We start from the raw sequence: 21,652 nt of genomic DNA, 5'->3' as shown, positions 1-21,652 counted from the left end.
TTTAGTACACTTCTCAATGAGAGTTTCTGCTTATAACACTTTATCATGTTTTAATTTAAATTCATGATAGTCAGTCTATCCAACCATTCCATCATGATGAAATCTTTTGCTGTTTCTTTTTTATTTTTTATTAGCCCATCCTTCCCTTTAAGGTTGATAGAACTTTCTGCACTAAAAATTCCTCTTAGCAGTATTACTTTGAAAGAGTTTGTTATCTCTTTTTATTTTTCTCCTCATGTTTTTAGAAGTGGATAATGTCAGCTAATAGATGATGGAACTTGTTCCTTCCCTTTTCTCTCATAAAAGAGAGCTTGACGGGGCTTTTGGTGAATCGTCCAGTTTACTCCCTACCCCAAGAAAGGATCATCCTTAGCAAATTTTCAGTTTCTTTTAAAAACCTGGGATGACAAAAGCCACACAGCATTTTCAGATAGGTCGTGACAGATGTTCACTGTTTGGTTATTACCATTAGACAATTGTGGTAAATTCTAGTGTAAATCTTCTTCTTTGTAATTTAAGCTTTCTACTGCAAGCACGGATAAGAGGTTGTAATTTCCTGTTTGAAGTTGCTTTTATTAGACTATATCTTAGGGAGTCCTTCAAGCATTGAATTAATTGATATTGTGGAATGCATTTTTCCACTGAAAATTGACATTTTCCAATGCAAATTAGTTTAATAAATCACAGTTGGGTGAAATTATTTAATACATTACACAGTTCTTTAGCTCATAGCCTATAGGCTCATATGCTGTAGATAGACCCATTGAGATAATTGCAACAATACTAAATCAGAATAACAGAAAAAAAATTTGGCTTTAAGCTCATCTTATATCATATTCTATGTAAAAATTCACTTTAACACCAGGTTCCAAGGTATGGGAAGTATTATATTAAAAATAATATTATGAGAATAAATTAAAGGAATAAATGTGTTCATAACTGGGTAGTAAAGATCTGTTGAATGGGACACTAGGGATCAGCAGTTTCCGAATGTCAATCCTACCTCTGAACTGGAAATGGGTGAGTAGCCTGGCCTTCCTAGTCCAATGGTTTGGTTTTGTTCCGTTTCCCTCCTAGTGTATTTGTGTTGTTATTATTGTAATGTATTTTGTTGTTGTTATTGTAATGTATTCAGTCACAGCTATCAGTTGATTCTTAATTTCTCAAGATGTGCAATACTGTGAAATAGATCTGCAATGCACATATTACTCTCACCAATTATTATTAAGTACATTTTTGTTTATTGACAGTACATCATGCTGACATATTTCCCCATATATAAGATATATATGTTAATTAGAGAGCTCCACTGGGATGCAAAAGGACAATTTGAAAATTCATACTATTTATTTGAAATTATTTGTTTAACTGACAATTCATGGACTGACAATCATTGCAGATTATAGAAGCACCAGTAAAATGAATTAGAGTGGTAAGATAATAAAAAGTAGGAAGATTTAGTTTAAGATTTTTTTGCTTTTTGTCCTTTGAGTTTTTTAGGTAATTATGCATGTTTCTGACACAGTCTATGATGTGTTTACTCTTAATAATTTTATTAGAAGCAGAAGCAGGAGTTCTTACAGTAGCACAGTCTTAATTCATTTAAGCTTCACGACGACTCACTGACATTCACCATTATCATTTCCCAAACAAAAGTCAAACATATATTTAATTAAAAGGATTCTGATATTTATTGTTTGAATGGCCAGTGTAACGGAAAGCTTTCCTTTCGCTTCCTCACCAGGTGGAGTGGTGGAGAAGCTTTTGGCTTGCTCAGACTGAGTATAAAGGGCTTGGAGTGGTGGTTGGCAAAAAGATGGCAGCGTGATACAAAAAATAACCCCACTGTCTAATGTACTTTCATTGGTTTATTAATATAGTATGCAAAGAAAAAGGGAGAAAATTGCACAGTTTAGTGCACACTAATAAGATTTGACACTTGTTTTGTTAGGAACCCAGAAAGATTTGAGTTGGGGCACTCCTGGCCACCTGTACTACTTGTGAAGTCTCCACTCGCTATTCCTCAGATAAAACATGGCGAGTTCTGAAAAAAATATCCTGTCCCTTATTCTGAAAATAAGTTTGTGCTGGATATTGGCACCTGTGTGAAAGACATTTTTTGGGGTCAGCTGGACAGCCAACGGTGGTTGTCTCCCTTGTTTGGCTGAGCAGCACAGCCAGCTATATCACCCCTATTTCATGGACTTCAGGTCAAAGTCTGCTGGAGCTGGACTCAGGTTTATTCTCCCTCCGTAAGTTGTGTGGCAGTGTTAATGTGTGTGATGAAAATAGTCACAGTTGGGCTTGCAGTATGGAGTATTCTCTGTTCGCCTTTTCAGTGCCAGGAACAACTTCTCTAAGACCACTTATTGATAGCCAGAGTGGAGTTAGTGAAGTAGAGTCTACATTTATCTCCTCATTCCCCAAAAGGAAGGTTTACATTGATTTTAGCTTAGCATAGCTGGTGTTCACAGACGAGCACACTGACTTTCCACAGTGCTATGCATGGATTGTTTTGCACTGGCTTAACTGTAAGTGCAGTTGCATCAATTTAGGCAGATCTGGAAAGAACAACTGGTTTCAATTCCACCAAATTTCATTTATTAGCTTGGAACTCATGTAGAGATTGGTTTCATAGCAATAGATTAGGAAGATTAGCTGTGTCTTCTGTTATGGGACTTTTTAAAGCTTTGCAGGTACAAGCCTGTGCCTTTAACTGTGAGCTGCATATTGACAAGTACTTCACTATATTTCAGGGAAAATTGACTGTACTTGTTCAGTGAACATCCACTTCCATGAACTTTCACATCCTACTTCATGTCACTTTAGTGTTTGGATACATTTCTAAAATAAGTAGTTCCTGCTGAAGGACAGTGTAAAGCCTAAATAACTTCCGGGTTTTTTTATTGTCCAGTAAATTCTTAATACCACATCCTAATGTTGGCACTGTGCATGACCTGTGTGCTTCTCACACAGAGTCTGAAATGTGGTTTATTGCTCAGTGGTCACATTATTTAGGGCCAAATAACAGGTAAAAATAGCTCAGCATACTGTACTGGTCTTTTGCCAAAGATGAGGTACAAGTGGGTAAATTGATACAGATAAAAAAAAAATAATAAATGTACAAAAATAAATATACTAAAGCAGTTAATAAAGAAACTAAAAGCTTACTGTATTTTCATGTGTAGCCTGCAGCTTCTCCTTTAAAGTGTAAAAAACCCATGTCTCCTTTCGATGTCGTTACTGCTTTATCTATTTGGATGATAAATAGTGAGATTACCCAGAGCCCATGCTACTGTGCACTTCCTGTCTCTGATCCTGCTGAAATCTACTGCCCCTTAGATTTTTATCCTGTATGTAATTACATCAAACCTTTTGCAAAAGTAGTCAAAGAGTCGTTACGTTTTTAAAAATAAACGGCTTTTTAACCTGGAGTTTTGTAGTCTTACGGAAAGAAGAGACGTGTTACACCATTGCTCTTCTCTTTCTGCATCTCTTTGCCAAATAGAGGGCAAAAGCACTGGAAATACTTTTTTTCCCTCAAAATCAGTCCTTTCTGAGTCAGTATTATTACTGAGCAAACCGGTCAGTAGTAAGGACAAGAAAGGGAGCATATATTGTTCATCTGGGAACTCAGATGGGTTGTGTTATACTGCCAGACTTATCCAAAGGGAGGATGGGGAGAGATTTTCAAGGTACAGTTTTATTTTCTGCATGTTCATTTGTCTCCTATACTCAGTCACAGAGAAACCCTGTCTTAAAGGCTGTCAGAAAATGAGATTCACATTGCCTAACTGTAGCCATATCACTGTTGTCACAGGTACTCATTAGATGTATCTTCTCACACATTTTAGGATGAAATCAAATAAGACGCACTCTTTCTCTATAGTGTCATTAGAAAGAAAGACTCAAAAACTAATGGATAACCTAAGTAAGGAATTCCACTGTAAGAGGACAAAACAAGTAAAGAAACTCACTGAGATTTTGTACTGAGAAGAATATATATCAAACTTAAATAACAATTTAATAATAGAATTAGTTCTGTTTCAAAAGCAGAAATAGGAGTTATTCCAAGAATATTGTGCTTTGGTGCACTTTTGTAACTCATTCTTTTCTTGCTATCTAGCAAGACCTTATCCGCTACGCTATATGGAAAAAACCCCTTCTGCTTAAAATCAGTTTGCTGCCTCTGTGGAAAATTCCCCCCCACTATGAATATTGTTTATAAATGGATAGGAACAGAGTATCCTTGTTTTTTGTAGTTTTGTAAAATATTTTACATTGTATTATTGTATTTCCTGTGTTTAAACTTGCAGCTGGATAAGAGCAAGGTGTCAGGTTGTTTTGTCTATTTTTAGTTCTGGTATAAATGTGTCTTTAATTCATCCTTGTGCTATAAACATTTATGACAGGTAAATATATTTCAGAACCCATTAATTGCTGTATCTGGAGAGTTTCCACTGGCTTCTAAACAATTTTATGTTCAGTTTAATTGCTAACTGTAACAGCATAATTACTTTAATTTCAAGAAACAATATCTAACGAGAAGCATGGTTTATATAAATCCTCTCTGTGCTTTTTAGTATGCTGTTTGTGGGCCTTGTTGGGATGTTCAGTTTAGCAGAACATAAATTTTTTTTGCATTTTTTCTCTCTGAAGTCCTTGTAGAGACAAGTTCTACTAGATTGTCTAAAACAAATATTTTAAAATTGCTAACATATATAGCAGCTTATACCACATGAAATCACATAAATCTTGAGTTTTGAAAGATTCAGTGTAATGTAGGAAGACAAGGTACAATAATGGCCATGGCAGAATAGTATTACCCAGTGTAGGAGGCTTTTAGGTTGTGACAGCTTCACTTTGTTTAGTGTTGTAGCTGGAAAGAAATTCATTTCTAGCAAGCAAATAGATCTTTAAATATTTATGAGCAACATCCCCCCCACAAACACACATAATTTGGGGCCTACCTGAATGGTCATAGATGTAATAAAAAAAAAAAAAAAAAGACTAAAGAAGAGAGTTGAACAAGAACAAGATACAAATATCCAAGTACTCCAAAATAAATCTAATTACTTTCTCAGAAGTAATTGCAACATGTGAAGCTTGATTTTCTGTCCCAGGGGTTCATCTGACACTCTCTATGCACACTACCTTCTGCCCAGAACTGACAAAATTTTTTCCCTATGTTCCACCAGTATAAAACTACCAGATCAGATCAAACATCAGTGACTCTGAGCTACCTGATCTAGTATAAGATGTTCCTGCCCACAGCAGGGGGTAAAAACGAGATGGTCTTTAAAAGTCCCTTCCAACCCAATGCATATAATGATTCTGTGTCTTGAAGAAGCAGTGCTCACTTATAACTGACTGAAGGATGATGGGAGGAGGGGTTAACTGTGGTGGGTACTGCAGGGCAGGTGGGTGCCACGGGGTTCCCCGCAGACTCTGGGAAGCATTACAAGGCACAACAAGCCACTGTCTTTTTATCTCACTTCTAATCAACTAGGTCCAGTTAAGTGCATTTGAGCAGCATCTGCAAAAGACCCTTGGGTCCCCCAGGCTTTGCAACACCATCTTAGCTTCAGGAAGATGATGCAGACTAAGAGAATGAGACATGAAAAAATGCTCCTGAAAGTCTGGTGCTCAAAAAACCTGCAAGCCAAGTGGATATCAACGAGTAAAAGGAACAAATTATAGGAACATCTGAGCTCTTAGTGCTTGCAATTTTCACTGTTTCAGAGCATCATGTAATTCTTTCTGCTGCCTACAAAAGCAACTACTGAGAAGAAGAGATACAGGTCATACATTTTGCTTGACCTGAGGGAACTCAAGCAAATCCTTTGGGATCATGCTGCAGCTGCAAGGCTAGGCAAGTAGAAGGTATCTGCCATGCAGTCTGTTGGAGTTGCAACAGAATACATGGGGTTAATAAGATTATGGAGGCTAGAAGGGAAGCAAGCAAAAAGAAGCCTGATAATGTGACTTGTGGGTTTTGAGGTCAGCTCAGAGCTCTGCTTTATGCTCCGTAATTTCTTTTGCATTGAAAACCCTGTAAAATCCAGCTCAAAAAGTAGTCCTAGAGCCAGACTTACAGATTGCCCTTTCCTGAGGCATGTCCTGAATCACTTTGCTGTTCACAGCCACTTGCTCACTGCCTGCTGGGTCCAGATGTCAGCTATTCCCTCTCTCACAGTGGCAAGAATGACAAGGTTTAATTGCTAAGGTAAAGGGGAGCTGGTGTGAGTTCCAACATGTCTCTATTTCTCATCATTTTCTTGTGGACAGATAGAGAAGGTCCTCCTTGTGCTAAACAAAATGGATTAAATCATAGAACATGCCACTGAGAGTTGATGACATAAATCATTCCTGGAGATGAGTGAGGAACTGCTTTGAAAAATTAATATACCTGGTATCTTATCCATAATCTGCAAAGTTAGAAATGAAAGATGCTTCTTTTTCATCATCTTATTCTGTCTTGTACTATTTGCCTATTTATGTAATGCATCTTGTATTTCCACTCCACAGATTTTCACGTCAAATGTAAACCTGTTGATTCTTGATAAAACAAATATTTTACCATACATTAAAAGTCTTAAAAGTTGGAGTGATTTTGACTTCATGAAATTAAAATGTACTGAGATGCATGACATCTACAATAAAAATAATTATATTAATATATTTTTCCACATGTAATGTAAAACAGGCTTCTTTCCTATGGGAATAATAAAAGCAGATTTTTTAATTAAATTTTTTTCTTGTTTCTCTTTTAGAGAAAATAGTCCATTGTAAATGAATAAATACAAATATGCTTTTCCTCGTGTACTGATTGTGCATATATTTAGTTAATACTTTACATTTTCAGGCAAGTTTACCTAAGAATCTCACAAAATTAATTGTTGAAGTAAATTTTTTCTTAGCTTTTTCTCCCTTTTTTAACCTTGTGTTCCCATTTTGACTTGACATCCCCACTTTTTGTCATGTAGGTTCTGCATAAAGAGATTCTTATTACAGCAAAGGGTCACTGAAGTGCACAGGAGCCTTTGAACTCTCTGTCATGATGTCTTTAAGAACACGTTCAGCAAGCATCTGTTGTGTACTGATCCTGCCGTGGTACTAAAGGAATAATCATATAATCTCTTGAGGCAACTTCCAGGCAATGAGTCTATTTTATATGCGATTAGGAGCGCTATATGAAATAATTGTGTCCAAACTGTCAACACTACCTGAATTATATCTTAATAGAATATCATGTGTGCAAGAAGAATTTAGATAATGGATAAAAAAATTACGTCTAGATCTTTTTCTTTCTCTTTAGAAAGGAATCCTGCAACTGTGCTGCATGGGAAACTCATTCCAAGGGTTGGGGGAATTCTGCAGTTTTTCTGCATCTGATGGGGGTCATGCTTGCCCCATCTGTCTCTGATTTCTAAGGGTGAAACAAATGTTCAGTAATAATTCATTTGTTTCTCTGTGTTATACATGTTGTGCTAAGGTGGCTCATTTAGAGCAAGACATTTTCAGGGTAGATTTCATGAAAAGTATTTCTAAATGTTTTTCAGCAATTATTTATAATTTTGTCAATGAGTATTTCTTTCATGTTGTTGTTTGCGTATGTCTGTGCTCTGCTGTCAGTGGTAAATAGCTAGACCCCATCAGTCAATCAACTGGCATCCACTGGTGCATGGCTGTAATAAGGGTCTTGCAAAAAAAGACTAATATTGTCTTTTTTCCATCTGTAAATCTCAACACATGATTGCAAGACAACATCTGCAGTTTGTATATAGAGAAACCAAAGCTTAGAGTGAAGTAATTTGCTTAAAGTCACCAAGTAGCCTTGCAGCAGAATTGGAAATAGGACCAGATTTCCCAAAGCTCCACTTCAGTATCTGACTTACTCAGCTATGCTCCTTTCCTCGATTTCCCCTCCTGTCTGTCTCCACTCCCACCCCACTCCATTTCTTTTTCAGATATGCAATTATCACTTTCTTAGATTTATGCCAAAAAAACTAGGCAATAACACAGGAACTTGGCTTCTGCTTCACTTTTCCCCAAAGAAATTAGCTTGTATTAAAGCAAAGAGCATGTAAAAGAAGAAATAAACACTGCACTGATACATATATTTCAGTAATATTTTAAAATATCTTGAATTAATTTGCAACTATATCTTCTCCTTTGCTAGGTATGACTGTTCATAACTACCTAAAAATACAATAATTTTCTTAATATTTTTGGAATTGCATATTTCTTTCTTGTGCTCTAAAATGTTCTTTAGTTCATTAATATGGGCAGAAAAATGAATCAGAAAGACAGACAGATTTCTACTAGAAAATTAGACATTTAGACTGCCCAAATTGTTATCCATGTACAAAAGCTGTTGTAAAAACCTTGCTTTTGATTATATTATAGACCGCAGTCCTTCTGCTTATCTTCAGCAGAAAAATATAATTTAAAGGCACATCTATCCTTTTGTAAATGTTACTTCTGATTGAATTTTTTTTATTATCTGGTGTGAGATGGAAAATGATAATTTTATTTTAAGTCTTTTCTCAATTTATACAAAATGATTCTGTCAAGCCTGGTAAATGTTTCTTTATTTTAATTTCGTAAAAGTATAGCCGTATATTTTGTTTCCTTTCTGTGGGATTTCCTTTGTTTTCTTTGCCTAAGATTTATAGAAGATCAAGCATGTCAATAGATTTTATCATGTGGAATATTGGGAAAAATTGTTGAAACGTATTTTCATTTCATTCAAAAGCAATATTGAGCTTTTTGTGTATCTTTTTCAATAGCCTTTTAAGGTTGTTTTATTGTGACATTCGTTTTTTTAATGAATTTATCCCTGTTATATACTGTGAGGTTACACAATTTCAAATAATTAACCCTCTTCTACCACATGAAAGTTAATGAAAATTATGTATAAAGCAGGTACCTCTATTTTTCAAAATAAATTGAGGGATATACCCACGAAAATCATAAAAGTCTCATTCTAGTGAAGACTGTCTAGATTTTTCTTATATGTAATACTCAGAACCATGTGTTCTCCTACCCACTGATTGGAAGAGATTACTCTTCTCCCATTTGTGTGTGTGCAGGTGGTACATTTAGGAAAACCAGTTAAAACTTAAAATAGACTTGAGTTGCATGACTTCAAGAGAAGCTCTGTCAGTGAGGTCAGCCTAAGAGGTGGACTACTCACCAGATGAAAGCGAGGGAAACTCTCCTGCCTGAATGTCTTAAACTTGGGCTAGGTCAAGCCCTTGGTAAATAGATGAAATGGGATGAATAAGTGCCTTTGAGATCACATGCTTTTGAGAAGTTGCATGAGGAGAGTGGAACTCTTTTGTGGCCCAAGAAGTTAGAAGATGCTGGCTTTGAACTGCTAAGTCAGAATGGTTAAATGGGATCAGTAGGGACAAGGACCGGAATGGCAAAGCTTTCAGCATATGTGAACTGCTGTTCTTCCAGCAGAGCAGCACGATGTGCACACACACATGCAGAGCTTTGAGTCTCTGTAAGTGGCAGTCACAAGGTTAGTGGATTACTAATCCAATTGAAAAGAAAAAAAGTTTAGAGTCCTGAAAATGCAAATCAGGATCCCTCACCCTCAAGAAACACAAAAATAGGGAAAGATAGAGTTCAACTATATTGTTGCTGCAGTTAACATGGACAATTATGTGTTACTCTTCTAGTCTTACAGGCAAAAAAAAAATTGCTGTGGAGCTTCAGTGATGCTTTCAGTCTTCATTAGTTGGTACAGGATGGAGCTAGGTGAAAACCAGGCTGCCTTGTTACTTGACTAGTACTGCTTTGCCATAAGGAAACCTGCTAAATGAACTGGATGCAATGGTTCTCCTCTCCCTTCTCACAATTTCACCCTTGGCCAGGGGAAAGATGCAAGCCCTTCATTTACTACTATCAAGACTTGGAGTGGTCTAGAAAAAAACTTCATGGGAATTCTTCAGCAGTGTGTACATTTCCATAGATTCTATAATTCTTATTCATCAATATAGGGTATGTTTTTAGGATAGTCAAACTGGATGCTTGTTTTGGCAACACCTCCAAAAATACCACCTGCTCTAAGGATGTTATCATATCCAAAGCCACACTGTTGGAATACACAACAGCTGAGATTGGAAAGCACCTAGCTTCCTCTAGTCTGATCCTTCTGCTGAGAATAGGATCAACTAAAACACACTGCCCAGTACTGTGTTCAGTTGAATTTTGAATAATCCCAAGAATAAAGAGTCCACAAATTCCCTGGAAAACCTGTGCCAACAACCCATAAATAAGAAAGATTTTTTTCTCTCATGTTTACAAAGAATTTCCTGTATTGCAGTGTTGCATTGTTTCTTTTCCTTTTAGTGGACACCACTGATCATGATTATTAAGTTAAATATATTTTCTATTCAGATATTAATAACATGAGAGAAAAACGCAGAGAGAAACTCAAAGCCCTAAACCATGATGAGTGAAACACTTGCTCTTCTATCTAGCCCAGCTTACTCATGTCATTTGTACAGACATCACAGGGAGCAAACTCATTCTGCTTAAGCAGAAAGGTTCTACTCTGAAAAGTGGGAGTTTTTAAAGGAAGCATGACAATTTTTTTTATCAAACTGAATTTTTTTTCAAAATATACTGTTGCATATTAAAACTTTATTCCTTCAACCACTTTACTAAAAGTGTCAGCTTCTTCCTAGGATGGAGAAGTAGAATTTTCTAGAGATTATTTTTCTGCATTTTTAGATACCTTCATACTTTTTTTCTGTCATTTGCCTAAGATGTGAACTTTAAACTTATCATTGTTTTCCACCTACAATAAGTATTTTTTGGTAAGTAATATTTTTATCTAATTTCATTTCAGCTTCACTTTTCACAGTTGATGAGACTTTTAGAGGTGCCTTACTAAATGTACTTGGCATGATTTGCATAGGAGAATATCTTCTAGTTTTGACAACATCTTTTTTTACCTCTTCCTTTTTCTTTCACCTTTTCATTTAAGTGCAGCCACTTTCTACAAAATCCTAAGAAAATAATTCCGTATAACACTGTAAAATTATAATGGGATTGTGTGAGGAGTTGAAGAATTCAGTTGCATGTCTCAAGAAGGAAGTTACCATAAAATAAGCCACCATAACTGGAACTTGAGATGAGTATAGATGGCAAAACAGGAAGGCATTAATTCCAGGCCTGATGAAGGTGAAGATTTGAAATTAGCACCTTGGACAAAATTCCACTGTGCAGACTGAGGGAGCTTAAAATAAGACTTATCCAGACAAAAAATTCTCACAGTGGCAAACTGTGGGAAAGGATACACATGCTAGTCCAAGTTGAGGGAATGGCATCTGCATTTCATGGATATCTGGGACTTGGACTGTAGAGAAGTGGTGCATCCAGAAGAACAACACTGGGACCCCCACCACCGAAGACCAGAGTGAAGGACCAGTGGGACGCTGCAGGGATCCATGTGGTTGTGATATCTTTGTACTTAATCTCTCTCTTTCTCACTCTCTTTCTCTTCTTCCATCCCCCCTCTCCTTGTATTTCTATCTCTCTATCTCACATTTACAGCTAAATAAAATCTGTACTATTGACTCTGGTATATGGTCTTGTTTGCACTTTAATTCAGACAGATGCACCTCTTGTAATTGGATCATACCATGCTATCTTGAAAGCCCCTTCATATATAGCTTCATCATTCACAATCTTTAATTAGAATTCACTACGTAAGCATTTGATGTGCAGCATTTTTGAGCACTGTGGAAAAGAAAATGCAATATGTAAACATAACTTTCAACTCTCATACTCAAGGTTATTGCTAAAATATTTTCTCTCTTGTCTCTCCAACATAAAACATGATGTTTCTGTGTCACCCCTTGTAGTCTAAAGTCTTAGATATCAAGAAATTTTGACAACAATCCAGGAAAGGTGGTTAACTTTGCCAAGCCATTGGAAAGGCTGAAGAAATTACTGCTCATCTCTCCACATGGGAAGATTTCGAGGTTATGTGTAAAACATGGAAGGCAAACCTTGATGCATGTCTTTTATCAACCAGCTTCCATGGAAATCATAAAACTGTAACTTGTGTTTAAAAAGACTTATAACCCTCATTGTCAGAACTTAGAGGCAAAGGCACTGACTTTTATTAGCCTGTACTTAAATATAACCATTATTTTCTGCAGTTTAGCACACATATTACTAAATGCAGAGCTTATAATATTATGCAGTACTGATTTGCAGAAATTGCTTTTCTGTCACTGAAATGTGTTTTCATTAGATATCTGAAGAATAAAAGTGGTTTGCCTTTAATCTATAGTGGTACTGTCTTTACATAGTGAAATGACATTGAGAGGGTTATATTTTCACTTTCAGGAAAATAAATCTTTAATTCAACATTCTGCATGAGAACTTTGCCACTGAATCAAAGGGAGTTATAATTTCACCTTCATTTTTAACTTCCTCTTACCTCAGGTAACCACTCTGTCTCTGAATCTGGCTTTTAATGGCTGGACTAAAAATCAGAACTTTTGCAGTTTCTGATAAAAAGCAGACAATAAATTTAAGGTAATAATTTTAAATAAATAAATAAGTGAACAACAAAGACTGCTGCAGCTGATTCTACAAAGTGAAAAAATATCTTTGAGAAGAAAACCAGTGAATTTAATTCTGGCTTGCCTGGAATACGCTTTCATACTTTTGTCAGTACTTGTGAGTAGGCATATACAGTGAGCATACTCTTACAGGTGATTGAGAAGATGAAGGAAAAATAAAGTTAAATAGTTAGGATTGAATAATCTATAATAAATGAAAAGGCGAAAGCTCTAATTTTTTATAGTTATCATAACACGTCATCTTTGGAATTAAGGTTGTGTTAGCCAAAATCTTTTGACAAAATATTAATCTTCTTCTCTATACTCATCTCAAATACTCCTTGAAATTAAGATGACAGAATTATTCATTACTTTTTATTCTGAAATGCTGCATGTTGCTTCTAGGATGGTTAAGCACCTACTAAACAGAGGGATAATACTACTAAGGGATAATACCTACTAAGACAGAGGGATAATATATTTCAGTAGTATATGAAGATGTATCTGCATTAGATTTGAAATAGGCATGCTGTTTTAATAAAGGTGTTATTTATATGACTGTGATGCAACTTAATTTGCCTCCTGCAACAAAAATTATAAGGAAGTGATCTAACTTGAAAAATCTCATTTGCTTTTTTGGAAAAATTAACATTAAAAATACTGTCAATAAAGAAAACACTCTTGTGTTGGTTTGACCCTGACTGGAGGAGATGTGCCCACAAAAGCTGCTCTATCACTGTCCTCCTCAGCTGGGCAGGGGAGAGAAAATATAACTAAAAGCCCATGGGTTTTTAGGTCGAGTTAAGGGCAGGGAGAGATCATTCACCAGTGGAAGGGACAGGTCACTCACCAGTGACTGTCATGGGCCAAACTGACTCCACTTGGGGAAACTGAATTTATTGACAATCAGTTCAGAGTATAGTAACAAGAAGTAAACCCAAATCTTAAACTCACTCTCCCCTCACTCCCCCCCTTTCTTGGTCTCAACTTCACTCCTGATTTCTCTCCCAGTGGCACAGGGGGACAGGGAATGGGAGTTGCACATTGTTCATCGCACATTGTCTCTTCTGCTCCTTTTTCCTCAAGGGAGAACTGCTCACACTCTTTGCCTGCTCCAGTGTGGGTCTGTCCCATGGGGTGCAGTCCTTGAGGAACAGGCTGCTCCAGTGTGGGTCCTCTGCAGAGTCACAAGTCCTGCTGGCAAGCCTGCTCCATTGTGGGTTCCTCTCTCCATGGGGGCACAGCCTTGCTGCTGAACATGAAACCACAGACTATGTGATGTCATTCATAAGTCTTTCCCTACTTTCTTTCAGAACTTCTTGAAGCTATTAGGTATTACTACTAACAGTATTGTGGGAGTATATCAAGTTCCCAAAAGTATTGTAAAAGCCCCCTAAACTGACAAGCTTAATAGACAACAGAGTAGAAACTAAGGAACAGAGAGGGGATAAACAGCCTTTCTAAGGTCATACTGAAAGACTATGGCAAAGAAAATAATCCCAGGACTCAAGCCAGTGCATGACCCACTGAGCTGTCAAACCCATGTGGGAATACTTCCAGCTGTGAGGGGTAGAATATCCACTAGTAGTTACCATTATTATTATCCAGGCATAGCTAATGAAGTTCTTTCAGGTCTTAAAGTCAGCCAGCACATACAGATTTTTCATATTGCATATATTCTACACTATTGAATTACTATTTTAGTAAGGGATATTAAGTTCTAAAGCAGTTAAAAAGGGATAACTGAGAAGTGTTACTTCTGAGTGGCCAGGTGTTTAATGGACATGAAGTATTTTCATTACACTTACTTAGGTAAATTATCAAGTCACATATAAAGCAAATTTTATCCAAAAACATTGTATTAAGCACTGCACTAAGTAGGAAAAGGCCCATGGAGTATCTTTTATTTATCATGAATCTCTTTAATAATGACTCTGAGGAAGTACAAGTGAGATTGAAAAATAAATGACTGAAGGCCAATGAAGTGGAACAAGATTTAGAAAAAATGTACTTCATCTTGCAAAATACAGCCCAATCTTCTAGGGCTTATATTTTTCTCTATTGGTGCAAAAATAGTTTTATAAGATATTTTTCCTTGTAATAAAGTTTTGAAAACAACACATGCATTTTTTTTCCTTACAAAAGATAATAAAGCAAAGCAAAACAAAACAAAACAAAATGTTATCCCATAGCATATTATTGTGGCATATGAACTCTATACAGATTGAATATAGATTTCAGAGGAAGTATAAGATGTAGTGAAAATTACTGTGTTGTGTAGATGAAAAAAACAGCCATTGAGATACCTTGAGAAAGATCTCATCTCACAAAAGCTTTCTTGTTGTTATTGACTTTTAAATTTTGAAGACTTTTTCAAGGTTTAAAGGCAACAAAAAACTTATCTAGTGAAAATTGGTATAAGACTGGTTACATTACATCTTGCAGCTGAAATGTATTCCATTGTAGTAATTGAACTAACATTATCCTCCAGCTAGATGCTGTCAGAAAATATCCCTAGTTTGAACTGGTAATGAGTAGAATGATTTCTAGTGTTCACAAGGAGGGGACTTCATGACCAACAAGGAAAGATTCAGTGTAAATGTGAAAGGTCAAAATGGGTGTCATAGAAATAGAAAATAGAAAAATTCTCTTCTGGTTATACCATTTTAACTCAAAAATTTCTTATTCTGAAATGTACTGGGAACTATCTTTTAAGATATAAAGGTCTTGTAAAAATGATTGTGAAATCTTCAAAACTAGGAAAAGTCATTCACATATTCAAAGACTATAGTTCTTAAAAATTTTCACAATGAAATGTATTTACATCAAAGGAGGTCAAAAGTACTTCCTTAAGCCCATTTACACTATTCTATTTTGTAGAACTTCAGAATCATCCAATTAATATTCCATAATCTTGATGAGCAGACTTTATATGGAGAGAGGGAAATGAGAAAATTGATTATTTATTTTGTTTAACTTATTTCGGTATAGGATGGATCTGCAAAGTAATAGAAAAATTGAGACTATTAAAGAGAAGTTTCCCATTATGGGAAAAAATACTCAGCTTAGAATTTGTATATTGACTACAATTTATGGTTTTTTATTCATCTAGTCTTGAACAGAAGTGATTAAGCAACATGTAAATTACTTGGAATCTTGGACAAAGCTGACTTCCCAAGAATAATTTTAAGATACTAATGGCAGAAAAAACCCTTCTTTTCTTTGTCTAAAAGCCAGTTGTTCTTCAAGGACTCTGTAGGCACAACAGCATCAGTTTAACAATTACCTTCCTCACAATATGTAGTTTTCAAAGACCAAGGATTTAAGGATGTGCCTGACTGGGTTCATCATGCAGTTGTGACACAGAGAGTTGGCACCAACCCTGCTAAACAAGGATCCTGAGCTAAGCCAGGAGAAGGAAAGTTCAGGCCTACATGACCTTTATTGGAATGTAGATATATATATACTTTCTTAATTTGACATCAAAGACACAGCGACACACCTCAGATAATTTCAATGTAACTGAAGATTTTTATGTGCAGCATATACTGTTCATTAGTGAATGGAATGCCTTATGTCAGGGACTGGATTAGGTGGAACATCTGTCTTCTGTCTGTTCTTGTTCCTTGTATTATTCACATCACTTCACTTGTCTTTGTGTTTTTCTGACCCATAGTTGTGTCTGTACTAGTCAATTAAATGGCATGGATCTAAGCACTGGAGCATGGTTTGCCTGCCCATGGTATCTCATGCCAGCCCAGATACCACACTCAGTCAACATCCAGGAGCAGCCTGGGGTCCGCTGATACAGTCTGGACGTGGCTGCTTCATCTGGTGTGAAAGAGCAGTTGTATGCACACCCACCTGGCCCTACCAGCTGCCTGCCTGTTTTATGCCCAGATAGTGTCTACTGGCTTAGTTTTCAGGGGTAGGTAGCTGTTTTGAGAGTACATGGTGGTGGCACAAGAAGACTTTCAGTTAATGTTTTATGATGTAAAAATGACCCTACTATTGAAGTTTTGGATTTTTTATACCAATTCTAGCTTTTGAGAAGAGACAAACCAGCCAGCCACCTTGGAAAGGAGACAAAGCATGCTACCCTAAAGCATGATCACATTTGCTGGAATTTCATAAATGTTGTGATTATGCTGTAATTTTCCACCAGATCCTTCTAAATTAAATATTCTTTCTTTCAAGAGTATACTTTCAAAAATATGGTTTCATATTTTCCCCTGGAAAAAAATGCAATTTTTTATCAATATACCCTTATTTTTCAAAAGTTTATAAAACTGTAGTGTGAGTTGTTTTGTGTAAGAGAATATATTTCCCCACTAGTGACTGAGGTTTTATGAGGAAAATGTAAAAATATTTGGAGTCAAAATTACTCACAGCTATGGGAAATTGGCATTTTTGATGTCCTAAGTAACATCAAAATGATGGTTAAATCTGGCTCACACTAGTAGATAGACATATAGAGCAAGATTATCTGTGGAAAGAATATTATCCGTGCACCATGAAATTCCCGATTCTCTGGTCACTGTATAGCTGAGTTCAATTTCCACGTTTAAAAATAATCTCATCAACTAGACATTACTAGACTACATGATGGCTTGTATCTTCTTTCTGACACCAGTTGAAAACAGCTCTGACACAGCTTCAGTGCCCCATAGACACACAACGACCTGGAGTTTCTGTTCTGGTAAGTTTGATTACCCTGAAATATTTTCTGGAACCCAAGTCCTAGATATACCATTTAGCTTTAATAAGGAACATCATGAGTCACTACAAACTGGAAAAAGCTTTGCATCCATTCAACATGCAGCTCTGTTCTCCTTTCATGGGGTTTTGTGCAATTGAGTTGATGTCCAGGACTGGATGTTTATATTCATCTCCACATCATGATCCCAAAGCCAGAAGAAAAAAAAAAAAGTGTTTTTCATTCCAAATATAATACTTTAGGTAAGCTCAAACTTTTTAAATGTAAAGGAATCACTGCAAGTATTGGCATCACAATAAACCCGTATGTTGTTGCTTTTTCACAGTTGGTTATTTTTCCTAAATAATCAGTACAATCTCAGTGAAAATAAGCAAACAGTTTAACATGTATTTTATGTTTGTAAAATGTATGAGGGGGGTTTATGTATATTTGAATTACTGTTAAAATGATTATTTTAAAAATGTTCTTATTTAGTCTTACTCTTTCAAATAAATACTACTAGCAAGAATGTAGGACTACAGTTTACTACTGACAGATTTTAAGGATGCTGGGCTTGTGTCTATGGACATTTTACAGCACTGTTTATTTGTTATGGCTCCCGAGACACATTATAATATGACTGAGTTTCTTTGAAACATTCTCCAAAAGCTATGTTTTTCAGTAGCTGAAATTTCACTGGCTCATAAAGTTTTAGAGCTGCTTAATCACATTATCACTGGGCTGTCACTGACTTGGAACATATTGAAGAAGGCCAATAAAACAGAAGGTAAGAGTTTCCTAAAGGAGAAAAAGATAAACAAATTTGTGGGTACTGTTTTCATGAAGGACTTCAATCAACTCTGTGATTGAAGCCTGTTTTAGAGCTTGTCTAATATAATTTGCTACCTTTCAAATTATATTGGACTTCGAACTACCTTTTTACTCCAGATAAGTTAATTTTGTTCTTAATCAAGGTAAACTACATTGAAATAAGAAGCTCTGATTCAACTGTCTTGGGAGTATTTGTTTAAGTTATCATCCTAAATTATGCTTAGTAGACAGTGATTTTTCCATGAGAGGAAAATTATCTTATTTTTCAAGTTGGCTGTATTTTATTCTTTGAAAAAGCTGGAAAGTGCCACCTTGGACTTAGAGGCAGGAGAAGGAATCTTGGGAGTTGTGTCATCTGAAGAGAGAAAGTTCATTGTGGAAATGTTTCTGAGAGATCAAATGCAAAGCTGATGATTTGCTATGTTTGCATGTTTGCAGTAATTTGAAGCATGTGAACACTTAATATATCAGCTAGAGTAGACACTGACTGAAAGACATAAACAGTCATCAATGTGGGAAATTTTAGGTTAGGTAAGCACTGAATTAAATAAAATTGAAACAATATTTTAACCTGTTCTTTCATACAAGACAGCATATATTCAGAATCATTTGATGTGTGCCACACACATCTATCTCAGTGACTCCATAGGCCTTGAAGGTACAGTGTCACATTCCTGCCAGCTGGAGACATTCACTTACCCTCACTTAGAATTACTTATGCCTGGGATAGGGTTACATGGATGTGGTATACAGATTTTAGCTTGCTCTGCTCTCCTGTCAAGATGACCAGATGAGAAGCCATTCTGATCTGGAAGCCAGCAAGTTTCATTAACCTGTTATTTTTGCATAATTTTTTCCTTCTTGGAAACCTTTGCCAACTTGACTATATCTTCAGGAAGAAAGGGCTACATCTCTCTGATAGTAAATTAACATTAGTGCTGGAGGGTGTTAGGGGATGTTCTCTGCTGGCTTAGTCTTTTTGCCTCCAAACACGATTTTTTCATCCAAATTGCCTTTGGAATATCATTCCCTACTCCTTTGAATGCTCCAAGTGCATTTGGGAATAGTTCTGGAAGAGCAAGAATTGGCCAAGAACAAAGCTGAATCAGAATAGAATGTTCTACTGCCAAAGTTTTGACCGCTTTACTGATATAGATACCTCTGTAGGTGAGTTACAGCATGGAGATTAATTCCAACTAACAGTTAGATTGAGCCTTAATTGCTCTTCAGTGGTGCAAAAAATGAACAAATCACCATTCCTAGCTCCTAACTGCATCCTTAAGTGACTACATTACTTTGCAACTCTAGTTCTGAATTTCCAAGGTCATAAATGCAATGTTTACTAGAACAAAGAAAATAATACATTTTCCCAAGCCACGCTTAGCAGCTTAGTCAGTGAAACATCCTTTTTCCCATTAACCTAAGAGGACTTGACTCAGAAACTCAGATCTATTTAATTAGTTTCAAATTACAAACTAAAAATCAATAGTTATTTTCAAAAGATAAATATCCTTCTGAAATATGCCAAGACACTTTTCTCAGCAACTTTCCTTGAACAGGAAAAAGCAGTCAGGCAAATACCTCTCCAATTTCATGCAGCAGTATTCTTTTTCTACCAGTTATTAGATATTTCAGACAAGGAGGCTGAGTATCTGCATGTTCGTAGGTGATTTAGTACTTCCCAAGGAAAAAGCAAAGCACCACCAACAGTGTGACCTCTCAAAATCAGGTAAAACAAAATTGTTTCTACTTGACTACTTGAGTAGATTAAAAAAGGCCATGCCTAAAAGCAGACATGAAAATAAAGCAAATGCATATCTATAGTGAAAAATAAAATAAATATCTACTTAGTATAAGTTTATTATTTTTCTCTTCCTATGGTTCAAATTTAATTAAAATCCACTATCATACAAAATCCAATTACGCTCCGTGTATTCATTACATCTAAAAGTTACAAGCCACACAGTATAGGTTATCTAATGATAATAATGCAGCTATTACTCCAGATTACAGTTGAGGTTAATAGCTGTGGGTTATAAATGCAAGAAAGAGAACCCTAAAATGGACAAAAGGTGGAGAGGGGAAAAACATTGTAAACACTGCCTGTCTCAACAGCATTATGAATGTCATGCATGATTTCTGTCAAGAACAAGCAGTGAGCTAAGTAAGACAGATGAACATTAGTTACAACTAACAATAAATTACTTAAAAGTTGTTGGACTAGACTCAGAAATTCTGAAAACTGCAGTAAGCTTATTACAATTAATAAGATGGTGAAAACAAAACAAAACCCACTAGGAAAGCCCTCAAGGAATGGCAATTCCTTTTTTACTGAATGGCTGAGGGGTCACAGGGCTTGGCAGTGAACACAGGCAAAATTAGGATGTAAGGGATGGATGCTGAAGGAAGGGGGACACATTCAGTAGGCATTACGGAATATGAATATTTAGGTTTCTTTCTTAAAAGAATATCCGAAGTAGAGAAACAGCTGAAGAGGAAAAAATTAAATTAAATCAAATCAGATTCATATTTTACTAGCTTATTCTTCTAGTTTATAACTTTTCTTTCAATTTTATGATCTTTTTAGTGTTTAAAATGAATTCAGTAGAATGTGAAGAAGCTTTAGTTACCATCAAACATTCACCCATATTCCATGTGGAAATAATTTAATTTGTATTAATTCAGCTTCTTGAAATCTTTACTCTTCCTACAGTATTACGATAAATCACCAAAATACTCTTCGTACACTATTATAAGTCACCAAAATATTGTTACTCTGAGGCCTGGACAATTCCCTCTCAACATGGGAAAAGCCAATTTACATACATAATCTTGCAGTGTCTAATTGCATATCTTAATGATATCTCAGGTCTCTAAGAAAATTCACATGCATTATTTCCTAGTTTATTAGGATACTGATGGGGGAAAAAGAAAGTATAATCCAGTGTATATTGACTGGAAATTAATTCTAATTGAGATCCAAGATGAATGTTAAGAAATTAGATTAAGAAATTTAAAAAGGAAAGAACAATATTATTCAGGAGGACAAGGAAAAATAAATGCAGGGGGAAATAATAAAAAATAAAATAAGGACAAGGGAAAGCCTGTAAGACAGGTAAATGCGAATATGAACAACTGAAGTTTTGTTTCTGAAAAACACACAGCCTGGCAGTAACCACTTTATATCATTCCACCACACCGTACTAGCAGTAACACCAGCAGTCCTTATGCCTAGAGGATGAGAAAAAAATGCTCAAAAATATTACCATTAGGAATGGTACAATACATATAAAAGAAGGTATTTGTACACTTTTATAAAGAATAAGCATTAAAACTTGCAGTGAGTAATTTCTGTATGTTAACAGGTTTTGTCTGTTTACAGGAACAAATATGGCCTTCTAATAGATCTATATGGAAAACTAAATCACTCATTGAAGGAAACAGATTTTCAATTGGTTATAGGACCCCAGAGACTTGTGAGAGAAGTGAAGAAAGACATGCCAAGGAAAAGTGATGCTTGACATGAGAACTA

The sequence above is a fragment of the Corvus moneduloides genome, chromosome 3 (genome assembly GCF_009650955.1).
Source record: "Corvus moneduloides isolate bCorMon1 chromosome 3, bCorMon1.pri, whole genome shotgun sequence".
Classification (NCBI taxonomy): domain Eukaryota; kingdom Metazoa; phylum Chordata; class Aves; order Passeriformes; family Corvidae; genus Corvus; species Corvus moneduloides.
Note: the sequence above shows the minus strand (reverse complement) of the source record.